Below are 16,823 nucleotides of genomic sequence, written 5' to 3' on the forward strand. Positions count from 1 at the left end.
GTGTTTATCATCACCTGTTTGATTCTCTTATCATCAGTGTTGTAATGTGTCACAAAGGGAACCATTTCTCCTCTCTCCTCCTTCACTTTATATTGCATGAGATCCTCTCTTTGGACTGTCTCAGCTTTATTTCTAGCTTGGGAAATTAGATTTTCAGGATAACCTCGATCATGGAATCTCTCAGAATATACATCCAATTGTTGTGAACAAACTTCTACTTCAGAACAATTCCTCTTAACGCGGTGAAACTGAGAGTAGGGGATATTATCTTTTAACATGACCACTTTTATAATGAAGGTAATTGTTGGTGTCGACAGATTTGATGAATGTCTTAGTCTCAATTTTGTTCCCTTTTCCTTCTAAGACTATGTATAAAAATTCAATCTCCTTTTCCTGTGTATTAAAAGTGAATGTTAGGTTAAAATCATTGACATTAATATATTTAAAAAATTCCTTTAAAACCTTCTCATCTCCTCTCCAAATAATGATAATATCGTCAATGTAACATTTATAAAAGTGGATATTATCTTTAAAAGGTTTATTTGCATAGATAAAATCTGCCTCAAGTTACCCATAAGTAAATTTGCGTAGCTAGGTGCGAAAACTGTACCCATAGCAGTCCCACAAGATTGCAAATAAAATTGATCTAAAAATGTAAAATAATTATGCGTTAAGACAATTAAGATCAATTCTCAAATAAAATCTTTATGTTGGATAGACATCTCTGGATCTTGTTCTAAAAAAATCTCTGCAAGCTCTTATGCCCTTATGATGCTCTATACATGTGTACAGTGATTGGACGTCAATAGTAACCCATAAAAAAATCACTTTCCCATTCCATAGTTTGAATGGAATTTAAAAGACTCGTGGTGTCTTTTAAATAAGACGACAGCTGTATTACATATTTTTTTTAGGAAAACTTCAATGTATTCTGATGCATGTGAAGTCACAGAGTCAATACCCGAAACAATGAGTCTACCTGGTGGATTCCTCAGATCCTTATGAACTTTAGGGAGATGATAAAATATGGGAATCACAGGGTTAGATAACGTAATATAAAATCCCCTTGTGGAAACCTTTAACTAATGTTTCTTTTAGGGAATATGACAAAACCTTCTGTAGGGTCACATGGGAGCGGTTTATAGGACTTTTGATCAGATAGGAGGTGTACAGCTTCTTTAACATAATCAGACCTATTCATTATCACAAATCCCGCCCCCCTTGTCCGCTTGTTTTATTGTGATATTTTCATTTCCCTGATGGTTTTTTAATACTTGTTTTTCTTGGTGATTTATATTATTCTTTATAGAGCTTATGGTATTAGTATCAATTCAATCCTTCTTAACCATTTCATAAAACATAGAGATATTAGAGCTCTTAGATTAGAGCGGATAAAACTTGGAAGTGGGTTTTAGACCCGACTTTGAAGCCTCATAATTCGCCACAACTGCTGTCTCTTTACATAAAAAGTGCCTCTTGGGTGTAAGTTTGAGTAAATTTGTTCAGATCTAAAAAAGTTTGAAATGTATTACTTCTCTGATTCGGAGCAAATTTGAGACCTTTTGTTAAGAGGGAAATCTCTGGTGTGGAAAGTGAGTGCTCTGAAATGTTAAAAATTCCTTGTGAATTGAGGTCTAATGATGTAGGTATGGGTTTCTCCTTTTTGAGTCTCTTTCTGCACCCTGCTCTCCTTCCTCTATGTGTCTTCTTTTTAGTGGGGAGGCAGGTCTCGACTTTTTGCGTCCTTTGCTGATATGGCATCAGGGCAGGGGATAAAAAATCATTGTCATTATCTGAATTAAGTCTTGTTAATGTTGAAAACCTGTTTCTTAAAGGTAGCCCATCCCTGTCAAGCGGGCTCGGGTTAAATCTTGGGGTATTTATTTTGTTTGTTTTTTTAACTACATTCCATTCCTTATAGGCCCGACTATGTGACATGGACCTATTATTAATCCTGGAAAAGTTTTTGGGGTGACTCCAATTTTTAATCTGATTGTTTTCATAATCAAATTTATCTCTGAGAATTTTTTTCTCTTTTATTTTTATAACGTCCTCCTCAACCTTTTCTAGTTTTTTTTGCAATACTACTTCATTTTGTTTATAGTCTTCTTTCTCTTTATGGGCTGAAATATTTGATTCTTTTAATTTAATTTGTTGTTCAATACTCTCCAATTTTTTTTCCTCTATAATCAATTTCATTAAATTATTAGCGCAATCATGAAGAATATGATCCCATTTCTCCATGAAGGGAGGGTTATTCAAACCAAAACTTGTTTTTTTTTGGATACATAGGCCCCTAGGTACTCTATTTGCTTTTAGGGAATATTCTAAACCTTGTATATCCCACCAAATTTTGGTCTCCTTTATAAGGAGTTTTTCAATATCCCAAAAGAAACTATCAATATCATCTTCCTGATTAGTGTGGGTTACCATATTGGATTCCCCAAACATTCTTTGGAATAGATCTGATCTTTTAGTACCCAAACAATGTGACCTGAACATTCTTATACAGTGATATAGAAATACACAGTAAAGGACCCAAAAAGATGGCTGCTGGTATAATAGCAAGGATAGTGAATTAGAAAAATAGATGAATACTGGTGCACAAGTTTTGAATTCCTTCTGTGAATAGTCTTATGATTTACAAGGAAAAATTATTTCTTTGTGACATTTGTGAACAGAATAAGGCGGGGGGGGGCACTCCTGATGCTAACAGGTGGCAGCAGTCTTCTAGTGGTCCGTGTGGCAACGGGAAAAGTGGGTGCTGAAAAATAAGAGACGTGCGCCTAATAGTGTAGTATTTAAAGTAAAGCAATCTGAGCTTTACATACTACACTATTAGGCGCATGTCTCTTATTTTTTAGCACCCATTTTTCCCGTTGCCACACGGACCACTAGAAGACTGCCGCCACCTGTTAGCGTCAGGAATGTTCCCCCCCGCCTTATTCTGTTCACAAATGTCACAAAGGAATAATTTTTTCTTGTAAATCATAAGACTATTCACAGAAGGAACTCAAAACTTCTGCACCAGTATTCATCTATTTTTCTAATATATCTCTATATCCATAGCATAGGCGACACACCGATGAATAATATCCACACACAATGGGAATGTGTATATTATATGACAGTTCACATAAAGAACCAGCACATTCCAAACGTGGGTAAGCCGGGTGTCGCGAGCTGTTGGCCGTGAAGGAAGAGGGTTAGGTTTAGGTACCCCTCGGGGGGACTTAGGGTTAGGCATCCCCCCTGGGAGGGCTAGGTTTAGGCTAGGGGAAGGTGGGCTAGGGTTGGGCACAATGGGGGGACCTAAGGTTAGGCACCACCCCCATGTTCTTAAGGTTAGGCACCCCTAAGGGAGGGTTAGGGACGGGAAGAGGGGAGGGTACCAGCCGGCATCAAGATTTTGATCTGTTGGGCTTCCAGGGTCGGGATTTTAATCAGTGGCTTTTAAGCAGTTGGTATTTCATAACCAACCCAATTATATATATCAAATTACCAAATAGCTTGGGTCAAAATCAAGAATCAAAACATATTAGAAAACTTACCCAATTAGTGATTCTAAAATGTATCCACCTTCTATCTATTTGTGGGAATATCAACTGCCTGGGCTTATCGCCCTCTTATAACCAACTAGTGCTGTTGTCACTTCTGCCCTGTCAATCCTCAGAAAAACGGCCCTTACGTGTTTATTTAAAACCATCGTGAATTCTACCCTCAAGCGGCAGTATGCCTGATCGGGGGCGCTCAAATATAAATGGTCAAAAGAGTGAAAAAATGCAAAACGGCCCAAATATACTTTGATTAAATGGTCCGTTTACTGGTACCATCATGCATTGCATCTGGACTAAACAGGAGTGAGAGACCATTCTTCCACTATGACACTTAACTACATCACCAGCGGACTCCCGTTGGTAAGGGAGATGAAACGCAAGCTGCCGGATTTCCGCGTTTCACCTAGCTTGAACTCAGATGGGAATAACTACTGCTTAACATATTACCAATTGAATCAATATACATACTATATGTACTAATGTGTTCATTTATTTCCCAAATCCCTTATAAGATCAACCTACAGTAGTTATGGTTACCATCCACAATGAGGTTTCTTTTCATTCTTTATTCGACATCCAGCATCATATTATATTAGGCATATACATAATATATAATTATCACATTTTCAGATTTTGTAAACAATATCACTCTGCTTCTAGATTCAGGGCCATCGCGTATACTGCACTTGAACGGCCATCACCCGGCGCATGTTTGCTTAGACAGCATATTATGGAATGTGATGCCTTAGCTGAGCAATGTTGACAAATTAGGCTGGAAAATCATTTCTCATAATTGTGATGTGTAACATCATAGATTATATCTATTATTTGGTTCAAGAGGTTTGGAGAGCCAGTGCTTTAACAGCCAAACACAAGTGCAACTTGTATGGAGTCCACAGAGACCAAAATGCCATGCCCTGACAAAGGGTTTGCTTTAACACAAATTATTTACAATGATCAACTAGAAATGGTTTAGGGTAAAAAAAAAAAAATCATAAAAACACCTTTTGAAGAAAGACTTAGAAGACACCCAACTAAGGATTTGGGAAAATTTTAATTTGAATAAAACTATCTGTAAGAGAACTGTAAATTAATCAAGTAAAACACTTTAAAACAATGGAATCTTTGAGTCTGAGTATCATACCAGTCTCCAGGAGGCAAGAGTGGTACAGAATGTTAATAGTAACCAGCTTTGTAGAGGCATTAAGGAGAAATTCTGTAGTCGAAGTTCAGAGCCTTAAATTTGCGGCTATTGGTATAGATTTATGGAGAGACTAGAGGGAAAAACTAGCTCAGAAGGTTTAGGAAATAAACAAAATTTAACAGAAATCAATTTTTCTTAGATGATCATTATGGTAAAAATTCTGCGAGGGTGGCAGATCCATCCAGTTATCTTAGTGTGCACATACATCAGAGGCCCATAGATGCTGTTCCAGAATATTTTTAATCCCATAATATTACTACTCTAGAAGCAGACTATGAGGACAAAAGGTTTAGATCAATTGTCATGATCAATGCTGAAGATATACCTTTATAAAGGAAAGTAAGGAGAATTTTTGGAGACTATAAACAACACAAATATTAATGGAGCATTTAGAAGGTAGAAGATCAGTAAGTGTCCATAGAAAAACTTAATTTGTTCTGAAATGAAAAGTTACTGAAGATAAGCAGCATTGGCTTGATACAGAACATTAATTTTAACGAGCACACACAAGGCAATCAAAGAAAACTTCCACTTGATCTTTGTTTAAATTGTACCACCAGTAATTAATGTTAATAATTTTACATTTTTCTTGAAACCAATATGTCCTTCAAACTTGGTATGAGAAGGCCAGAGACTGCTCTTGGTCCAGTTGATTTAAACATTAAGAAATATATCAGACCTGGTATCTTTAGATTCTGGATAATACTTGAGGAATAAACAAAAATAGATCATAGATTGGCAGTCCCATCCAGGATTTAATAATTGGGCTAATTGGGGATACTGGAGATTTTTGTAATCCATACACATGTGTCCGCATACACCTTTCCCAAAATCTAACCATATTTTATACACATTTGCATCAAAAAAGGATTTGTGAATTTATCCAATTGCTATTCGTGGTAGAACGTCTTAGCCGTGGTAAGCATCTCGTGCCTAATGAAGCAAAAAAAAGGAAAGGTGTGAGAGGACACATCTGTATTATACAGTATGTTCCAATACATGCCTCCATTACTTCAAAATAACTTTCATAAACATGGATTGCCATCTCCCCTAAAACACATTTTAGCTACAAAAAACATTAAGTTTTCAGCTTGGGGCATGAGGAATGCACTAAACCCTATATAGTATATCATAACTTTGGTTTTATGGCATAACAATGTTAATGTACTGAGACAGAGTAGGAGTACCCAGGCAGGCTGCCAAGACTAGAATTAGCTCCATTCTTGGCGAGCTCTGTAATCAGGACAATTATTGAAGAATAATTTAGAACTAACAATAATTAGGTATAATTAAGAACACCAGACAATTTCTCTGCATTTTTGGGGAATTATGTAGGGTCTATAATTTATCAGAGAAAGTGTATTTGGGATTATATGTTTTTTTGGAGTTTAAATGATACAGGTTTTAATGCAAGCAAATCCAAATAAATTGAGAATAGATCAGAATAATGTGCAACAACATTCATTGACTGACAATGTGGTGCTTTTATGAAACGCTATTAGAGAATTGAATGACATTAACAAATACCCATAGTGGCTGCCAGAAACGTTGAACACAGTGTTCAGTCCATTTCCTTGCTTTCTATAAGCAATGTTTAGATCAAGCTTTGATGATATGGATGCACTTCAGGTGCAATAATATTTATTTTATATATTTTTGTTTTAGATAAGAGGAAATGGAATTCATGCCATTTTATTCAGTCAATACAACATTTGCAATAATCAACTCTCTTTTTACATTTTTCTGCAAAAACAAATCCAGCTGGGGAATCAAATTCTTAAATAACACTATAATGTAGTTGGACACAACTTTAGCTTTGGGTAGAGAATGCATGAACACGAGGGCGGTGTCAGGAATTAAGTCACTGGCACAACTGTATGACCTACGTATAAGTTTAGGTTTCAGCCTTGCATTTGAATTAGACATACATATCTACCATCATACACCAACCCTTTTATGCGCCGTATGGCGCGACTTAGCTGTTTCACCAAAGGTAGCAATTATTATACTTCAAGGACTTTTTTCTGAATTTTTTATCTTAGTGGCATTGAAGCCACATACAAGTTTGCTAATAGTGTCCTAGGTACCTAGGATTAGTATTTTTGTTGCAAAGGAATTGGTATAACATTGTAAATTAATCACAATTATGCATGGCACAAACCACTCCTATCGGACCTCCGTAATTTGCTCTTTTACCCAGATTAGTGACTGTCGCAAACAGAGACTACATGGAATGCCACCGTCAGCATTCAGTGTACACATGAATTGTACTTTTGTCACATTAGTGATGCAAATAAGGTGCATATTTTGTGAAAATTCTCAGACTGGACAATTAGCGCAGTTAAATAGCAAAGTTCCTGGTGCGCCATTTGGCTTGATTTAAGGGTAGGTGCATGTGGACATATCTGTAAGCATCTTGATAGTAAACAGAGTGTGAAGAGGATTATTTTAAATTGATATCTATTAATGGTATAATGGGAAGAATGATACTTCTTATAAACAAGTAAAAAAGCAAGTGGAATTCCAGGAAATACTTGTTTCAGATCTTAGGCCAAATGTAATAGGGTGAGAGTTTAGAAAATGTGAGAGATTAGCAGTAACCTTTCACACTTTTTAAACTCGGCCAATGTAATAGAGTGCGAGAACATGGAAACTCGCATGTTTTTAGACTCGAAAAACTCTCACGATTTAAACTCTCATAAAGATGTTTTTCCATTTTCAAGATAAAAACAACCAATGTGAGAGCTTACTGCTAAACGCTCACATTTTCTAAACTCTCACCCTATTACATTTGGCCCCTTAACTCCAAGGAGAGAAGAGGTTCCTAAAGTCATGGAAGATTAAAAAGTTGGAAATAACAATATCTGCTCATTATACAGAACACTTATGAGCAAGGCGAGATGAAGTGTTATGTTGGTCCTTACATGATGGCAGTTATGAACAACAGGTATTTTAGATTTTGAAAATTGCATGCTCAATAACTTGCAAATTGTCTCTAAATACAAGGCTGCATCGGTACTAAATGATACATCCATACAGTATATCAACTTTCAACAGGGAATCGGAATATAGAATATAATTTATTAATTGGGGATGCTTGAATCTTGTTCACCACAAGCACCCCAGTACTACATACTGTAGGCTTTTGAGTACACTAAGTTTTGAACAATGGCTCACAAATTGGCCCTAAATGTCAAAATACATAACATTTCTGGGACTTAGGGTTAGGCAACCCCTGGGAGGTTAGGGTTAGGCTAGGGAGGGTTAGGCACCCCCAGGGGGGACTTAGGGTTAGACACCCCCCCAGGGGGACTTAGGTTTAGGCAGAGGGACGGGGGGATTAGGGTTAGGCACCCCTAAGGAGGGTTAGGGGAGGGAATTAGGTTAGTGAATACTTACCATAGGGACGATCGGGATTTTCACACATGTCGGGCAGTATGCTATGCGAGCGGCCAGGAGGCCGCTCCATTTTCATGGAGGAGGGCCCTGATTCAGAGCGAGAGCTCTGGTCAGAGCATCCGGCTCTGAATCAGGCCCTCAGTGTGTTTCCTTCCCATTGCGAATGTGATGTCACATTGACACTATTGTCTTTGATGGCTCCTTTCCCTGAACTACCCTTGGCTTTGTGTTCAGTGCAGAGGCAGCAGAGAGCTGCCACCCTGCATCCAGTATACCCACCAACATTGTTTGCGGAAAAATCATTGAGTTGTGTAATGACTCCTACTATTATTTATACATTTATACATGATTAGATATCCTGGAAAACTGTTGTCCATTTCAAATACTTGCCCACATTCTGTACAGGTTACAACAAAGGCTCATGCACAAAAAACACTCCCACGTACTGACTACTGAAACAGCTTTCAAATCGATCGTCCTGTCCATCCTGAATGCAGCATCTGGACTAACTTTCTTCATCAATCATCCTCTCCTTTTCTGGTCTACTCTGCCTTTTCTGTCACATATAGGACTCTATTCAGCAAGAAAAATTTTACTTATATCAGGGCCGTAACAAGCTATGGGCGAGCGCTGCGGTCCGTGTATCTGGCTAGCAGGGTGCCTGGAACGACAGCCTACAGCCAGAATCATAGATGCAGTGCCACCCGGAGTGTCCTCCGGTCACTCCAAATGGCTGACTGCAGCCATAACAGCCCCCTCAATATGCTCCGGGCAGTGATATTCTTCCTGTCGCTGGCAGCCTCATGCTTGTGGCACGACATCATGACTTCATGCGCTGAGGGGGCATGGAAACTAATGTTTCATATATTATGAGGAAACTAATATGTTTGAATGGTGTTTGAAAGGAAAAGGGTGACAGGCCTTAATGTTTTATATAGTCATTACCTGAAGATGTTGCTTTGGAAGATGTAATCCAAAGTCCTTATCATTAATTGTTTCCAAAGTCACTTAACTGACAAAAATTTTTCCAAAAACAGCTCCGAAATTGTCGTTTTTTTTTATGATTGAATGAGGTCAAGAACATCTTTTTAAAACTATGCCAATGCATTTTTTGGGGGGAAACACCATATACCATAAAAATAACATTTTTTATGGTACACTGTAGTTTTGGTCATTGACAGCTGTACCATCGATGGCCGATTGTTTGACATTGGTTGGGGGGCCACACACACACACACACATTATATATATATATATATATTTATATATATACATACACACACACACACATATATACATACATACATACATACACGCACGCACAAACACACACAGTAATATATATATATATATATATATGTATAAATAAATAAAAAATATCATACAAACTTGGCACTCACTTGGTTTTCAAACTGCAACTCCTTTAAATACAGGGAATGTTGGTTCCAAAATATTTGGGCCAAAGGTGGCAGACCAAGATCATTTATCTGAGAATCAGTGTAGGGACCGTGACACAATGAAAAAGAAAAACATTGTGCCGATGTTGTCTGAAAATATGCGGGCCAATGTCGACTCTGATGCAGAATAGACCCCATATTTTCTGCCAGTCTTTACACATATACAGTATATAGTAAATTACAAGATACTTCTCATAACATATAAAACAAGGGAGAGATGATGCGGTTGTGGATAGCATTATTTCTGTATTGTATGGTGGTCAAAAGGATGCTCTACGTATTGTGTGGTGGTCAGAATGATGCTCTCCATATTGTGTGTCAGTCACAAGGAAATGGAATACTGCACTGATGGGCCTGGTGGAGGTTGTATCTGATTATAGCTCTATGACATAACTTCTCATATATTATGTATTAGCTATATATACACACCACACCCATATACCTACGTTTTTTTGCAAAGACCAATTCATCTGTTGTTGGTGCTTTAGTTGACTAACCTGGGCATATTTCTTATGTTTGCTTCCCCCAGGCTAAAAGGTGGCAGGACTCCCCTGACTTTTTTTTTGCATATACACAATTTGTGCAGGTCTAACATGTTAATCAGGGGATAATAAGTCACAGATATAATAGTGAAAATGAAATAAAATAAAAGCCAGAACAAACATGCCATTTATCTTTTTCAACAGGATGATTCAGTAAAACCATTTAAAAAAAAACAACATTTCATTATGTCCTAATAAACCTAGTCCGCTCACTTAGAAAGGTTTATTAAACAAACACGCACGTATAAAAGAAATAAACACTTACCTAGTAAATTTATACAATCAGTTCTGGATTTGTTCCACCTTCTTTAAAAGCCAGTAAAAGTTATAGTGAGAGAGACCATAGCTGAAAGATTTTGTGTTTTGTGTTTCTGAACTTGCTACAAGGTGGAGTTATTGCAGTGGAAATCCACGCCTAAAAAGAGAGAAAGAAAGAACCTCCCCAATCAAAAGAATCTGTGCGCAGAAAAATCACGTGGCTCTATTGTTCCACAAACATCCTGTTACAACTTCAGAAGTGTGCACTGGTTAATGCAGACAAACGGGAAACCTGAGAAACTGCTACTACCCTTGTACAGAATGAAAGAACCATGCAGCGTGACTGAAATATTCTACTATCACTGTAAATACTCAATATGCATGCAAAATCTTACACTAAAATAACCCCAAATCCACAGTGAAAAGTATCAGAATAGAACATGCATACCTTTTTTTAAGCAGAGGGGCAGACAGAAGAATATGTTTGAAATTGTACAATTTATATCATAAATAGATTTAGGTTTTACTTTAATCAGAGCATTAAGTAGAGGAGCTAGAAAAAAGGTGCAATATATATTATATACACACAGCAATATACGAGAGTAGCTGGGCATCCACTATACAATTTTCTGTCAGATCTGGCTGGTTGGAATGAAAACCTGTAATGTATGGGAGCAAATTACAGTTGATCATATGGTTTTAAATACTGAAAAAAAAGACAAAAAAAATTGTTCAAATTGGTTAATTTTGTGTTTTTTTACCAATTTGTCTTAACAACCATTTTTTTCTGTTTTCCAGTGTTTGTGAGCAAATGGACGACTGTCATTTGCTCCCATACATAACCAGGTTTTCATTCCAACCAGCCAGATTGGACAGATATCTGGCAGAAAATTGTATAGTGGATGTCCAGCTTTAGTTGCCAGTAAGTAAGATTAGCAATATACCTAATAGGAACGTCTGATGCCAAACAAAACATGAAAAAGCAGTTTCCTTGGCAGCCACAGTTTATTTAACTTTAAATAGTGATGAGTAAACCGAGGTAACCTGCACCATATTAATTTGCTATTACTACTGTTCAAAGCCACTGTTTGTCATGGCTAGATTACAATTGTAAATGGTCACAAGCATAGAGAAAGTGATGACATTTTATAGACATTTTTCTGATATAGGGACATAAATATGGAGTATCTCACAGTCCTTTCTGAGGTAAAGTTTTATTTCTTGTGTATGACTACCACAGGCCGTCACTATCTCTGAGGATCACCGGCGGTAGCTCTCACTGGGGGTTCACTATGCAAAGGGTGAGGATGCCTACTTAGAACTGCCTCTGTCCTTATATATTTATTACCATCTCAGGATACTTAATATATTTTTTTTTTAAAGCAATAAGACAAACAAAAAATATTTTTAAACTTTTAACATTTATCTTACAGTACTTGGTTTCAGTTCCACTGCAGATTTGCAGAAGGCCCCAGGACTGGATGGCAAAGGGGTTCAGAGTCCCCTTACCGCTTCCAGACTGTATCAAATGGGAATAAAACATCAAGGGTGGCTGCAACACTCTTCTATGAAGCATCTTATTTTGCAAACCATGTAAGGCAAGGCAGTGGTCCCCAAACTCAGTCCTCAAGGAACCCTAACAGTCCAGGTTTTAAGGCTATCAATGTTTGATTACATCAGCCAATTTGATTTAACTATCTGTGCTCAACCTTGGTTATCTGTTAGGGTGCCTTGATAATATGGAAACTGTGATACCATCAGCTATTCCAGTGTTTCCCATACCCAGTCCAGACATTAGGGATATCCTTGATTCAGCACAGGTGGGTAACTCAAACTGACTGAGATAATAATTAAGCTACCTGTGCATGGATATCCTTAGTACCTGGACTGTGAGTGCTGACATAAGGACTGAATTTGGGATACACTGAGCTTTTCATAGTGGAGGTTGTTGGTGATTTCAGTGACATTGGTTTTTGTGGTTTTCTTTCACAAGTCTAATATTTTTCCTATTGTCTACTGCAGTTGCATTCCCCATTATACCTGATTGCTGTAATTACAGGTGCTCTGGTAGTTTCTCTTTTTCCAGATATTCAATATTGTTCATTTCTAAGTTATGTGCTACAATGTTGATTGAATTCTTCAATTTATTTTCATACGCAGTTTTCAAACTGCATCATACTGTAGTTTAGCCCTCACAACTTCAAAATGTGGCCACCAAAAGGAGCAGCAATACTTACATCCAACATTATAGCTTCTTTTGTGAGTGTACTATCAATCAATGAAACAGGAGACAACTGAATAAAAAAAAACCTGTTTGCTAAATGGACAGAACTTATGATCACTGAACACAACACTGCTGCTAATCTTATAGGAGTGTCATACAAAACATTAAAGTGAACACTGCTTCCCTATCACACAATAGAAATTCTGTTATGAGAACACTGCATATTTGCTTTTAAAATGTAATCATTGTGTGACTAATCATGTCATTGTGTGACTGATTGTTTTCTGCTCAGTGCTAGGTTTTCAATGAGAAAATCTAAGAAGCTTGTCTGATACTGTACTAAAGTGTAACATCTCAGCAGAAAAGTGCACAGAAATATGTACATTATCCTGAAATAATATTGCTTATCACAGTGATAGGAACACTCATTTATACCCCTTTTACACCAGAGCTAAAACCCGGGTTATTGCAGGGTTAATCCGGTGTATAGGGTGGCTCCTTGGTGTAAAAGGGAACAGGGTTGGATTCCTGAGTCGAGTGACCCGACAGTCCAACAGAGGTAACTTGCAGAGTTTAACACTGGAATGACCCGTGAAACCCTACAGTGTCAACGTCGCGATCTGGGTCACGATGACCTGGAGCGCGCCTCATGCTTGCCGATTGGCCCGCATCAGTAATCAGTTATACCCCTTTTACACCGGAGCTAAAACCCGGGTTTTTGAAGGGTTAACCCGGGCAGCTCCCTGGTGTAAAAGGGGAGAGAGTTGGATCGCTGGGTCGAATGACCCGGTAATCCAACCCAGGTAACTAGCAGGGTTTAACACGGGCGTAGCCCGTGAAACCCTGCTGTGAGAACAGCGCACTCTGGGTCACGATGACCTGGAGTGCGCTGCTAGCCGGCGCTGACTCAGGAATATCCCAAGTCGGCGCCGGCAAAATTCCGGGTCTGATCCGGATAGGAACTTTGTTCTAACTCCAGGTCAGACCCGGAATTTAGGTGGAAAAGGGGTATAAGTGGAGGAGATGGTAATCAGTCAAGGACACAGCGTCTTGAATAAAGTAGCCCATAAGCCTTTCATTTAACCCTCGCCGGGATTAAGCAGTCGGGAAGCCGGCTGTCGGGATTAGGTCCGCCGGCTTCCAGACTGCATACCATATGAAGAGCAACGGACCATGGCATGGAAAAAAGCAGCGACATCATAGCACTTTGTATACAGATTCAGACGCACACCAACTGCATATCAAGCTAATCAGTGCAGTCTCAGGAAGAGCTGTTTGCTGCGACTGCAACCATAGTGTATGTGGACATATCTGTAGTGTTCGGAATCAAATTGTTGCCCCAGTGCTGTGCGTCAACAATGCTAACCTCTGTATCACCGTACTGCCACTATTAGATCCAGTTTACTTTAGGTCTATAAGTGTTGGCAAAAATTAATATTTATTAGTCATTTTGTATTTGCAAAAGCCATAAGTTAGGAATGGGATAGTATAGTATACATTATTGGGCCAATGGTTTACGTACAACTCCAATGGTGGCCGATAAGCTCATGTGAGATCGCTCGCAGTGCCCCCTAGGCTGCAGCATGACTAACATGCTACTGCCATTTTGTAGGGGAGGGGAAGGGGCATCTGAGAAAATGGAGGAGAAAATGAGGGTTACTCAGATATTCACGCAAGTGATCTGATGGCTGTGTCCTTGGACGCAGCAATGGATCACAGAAGCTGACAGGAGGCATCTATTTACACATGGTGCCTCTTGTGACATTAGAATATTTAGGGGTGAGATTTGAGGAACAGAATACATTGCCATATGCATGAGGTGTATTAAGTACCTATTATGTGTATGTCTGTGTTTGGTTTGGCAGGGGTTAATGTATTGTTGTGTTTGTGTTGTGCATGGCCTGTTGTAGTTAATAAAAATCAATGGTTTAGTGGTGTTTGTGGGTGTGGTTACCTAATTTTCTAGTAGTTTCTGTGTAGGGGAGGTCTCTCTGTTTTTTTTACATTCCCATCACTTTAGGGTATCTTGGTTGTCTGCTTTCTTGTAGGAAAAAATAGTAGCGGCTGTCCCGATTGTAGATTTTGAGGTGCTCTCCCCACCAATACACAGGTTAGGCTCATTCTACCCTACTGGAGTCAGCGGCACCACCAGTCCTGGTGGACCTTTTGTGTGTCATAAGGAGGGGAGTATGGATACCTTAAGTGTGTATATGATGAGCTGGCAGGAGGCTCCCCATCTAGGCCTGATTGGAGTAGTGAGCAGATAGTTACATGGTCGTTTTTTCTTTCTTCGCCACCATTTTTCCACTCCTCACAGCCTATTATTATTATTTAAATAAAGCTGACCTTTTCCCTGGCAATACTGTAAGTCTCTGTGTTTTTATTCAAATAGTTTAAGTTTTGGTTTACCATTAACTCCTGTATAAAGCGAAGGTAGACATCAGACGATAGGTGGTTTAATAGTTTTCTAGTGTCTCCTACAGCCGTGTGTCCTAAGGGGAATACATATGGGATCCCGACGGTAAGAATCCTGACACCGGCATCCCAACAGGGTTAGAATGTCTAGGGACAAGGGGAAGGTATCCTATCACTCCCTCTGTCCCTGCCCTAACCCTCCCTTGCCGGTGGCTGAACCTAACCTCCCCCCCCCTTAGTGCCTAAACCTAACCTCCTCCTCCCAGCACCCTAAACCTTCCCGTCAGTGCCTAACCCTCCCCATAACCCCAGTACTTGCCTTTGGGACTAGTGTCGGGATTAATTCCGGCGTCAGCATTCTGACCCAGCAGTCTGGATATTGACTGCATCCGGTCCTAAGGACAAGGGGTGTCCTTTGAAGGCCTTCCAGTCAGCAGTGCTGCCAACCCAGGCCCTGTTTAAGGCCTTGGCTGGCTCGATGTCAGGCACATCCAATATAGAGGTACCCAGTGCATGTGCAGTGGAGTCCGTTGCTGTTCATACAAACAGGCGAGGTGCCTGGCGGGGAACTTGGCACACAGGGGACATGGCTTAAGCTTTTCTACACCAGATCCCGGCTGGGATTCCAACACTTTGTGCGGGTCCTCAGGCGGGCATCTGTTGTTTTCAGTGCTCTCTGCTGACTCGGACAGGCAGGAGTCTTGCTGGGTCCCGGTAACCGTCAGCACTTGTGGCTATAGCAGTGCTTCAGGGGTGAGGGATGGGGTGTAATTCATAGGTCTTCTACAAACTTATTTAGTGGATTGTGTTCCTTAGCCCTGGCAGCTCCACTCCCAGCTCTGGATTTCTATTACCAGCATGCTTGTGTCAGTTGTGGACATCCTGACTGCTTTTCTTACAGCACCATTTGATGACATTAGTTGCACAGTTTGGTCAGGTGTGTGGCTTATTAGATTCTGTTCACTCTGCTGCTTCTTCTCCTTTGTTGCTCTCTTTGATGGTCATTCTGGCGACCCAATTCCTGAGGCTCCTGCTCTGGGCAACAGGGGTGTCTCTTCTGTTTCTTCTTTTTCAGATGTAGACAGTGGTGCCAAGGAATTTTTGTCATCTCCTACTACTTTCAAGTCCATGTCCATCTGGTGAGCGCTTGTTGATGGTTTTTGCTCAGCTGATAGCACGGGGTCGTGGCATACTCGTCACTGGTGCACTAAGGTCCTTCTGCCTAGTCATTACGGAGCCAGCGGGTATAGACATATTGTAGCTCTAGTGGGGATTCTTCGGTTTGCCTGGGTAATGTGGTGCACTGGGGCAATATGGTGGCTTGCATCCATGGATACAGGAACAATTTAGGCAGGGTAATTGTATTGATGTGTTTGCCCTCACTTCTAATGTGTGGAAGGTGTTGACCATGGTTAAGAAGAAGGGTGGGGTTAGTGAAGATGTTCACCGCTTGTATGCGAACTGGCTGAATAGGTCTAATATGTTCACGGCGTGCTATTTGGAGACACACTCGGGGATGACTATGACCATGGTGCGAGATTTTCACCTTATTCATGACCTTTTTCATTTGGCTCGTGGCTCAGTTTCGCAACGGTATGATGATGAATTCCGTTACAAGCAAGATGGCATGCAAGTGATGGCATTTGGCTGCAAGTAAGTCAAGGTGTGGCTTGATTTCATGCAGCAGTCCTCCACTGCCCCACTAGCCAGGCAGGGACTAGGCCCTGTGCAGCCTTCTTCCATGCGTTGGTACCCGCCACTAATAAG

General features: G+C 39.8%; 1 protein-coding gene across 8 annotated transcripts in view; it reads right to left on the reverse strand.

The window, feature by feature from the left end:
• RPH3AL (rabphilin 3A like (without C2 domains)) overlaps nucleotides 1–16,823 on the reverse strand; it is a 441,120-nt gene that overhangs the window by 226,405 nt on the left and 197,892 nt on the right. For 4 of the 8 annotated variants that reach the window (XM_088449552.1, XM_088449545.1, XM_088449547.1 and 1 more), the window contains one exon: nucleotides 10,425–10,574. The exons of the other annotated variants lie outside the window; for them this stretch is intronic. The gene's annotated coding sequence lies outside the window, so the exon portion shown is untranslated. The remainder of the gene's footprint in view (nucleotides 1–10,424; nucleotides 10,575–16,823) is intronic. 8 annotated transcript variants of the gene reach the window in all.

The sequence above is a fragment of the Taudactylus pleione genome, unplaced genomic scaffold (genome assembly GCF_031769625.1).
Source record: "Taudactylus pleione unplaced genomic scaffold, aTauple2 ptg000487l, whole genome shotgun sequence".
In the NCBI taxonomy this organism is placed as follows: domain Eukaryota; kingdom Metazoa; phylum Chordata; class Amphibia; order Anura; family Myobatrachidae; genus Taudactylus; species Taudactylus pleione.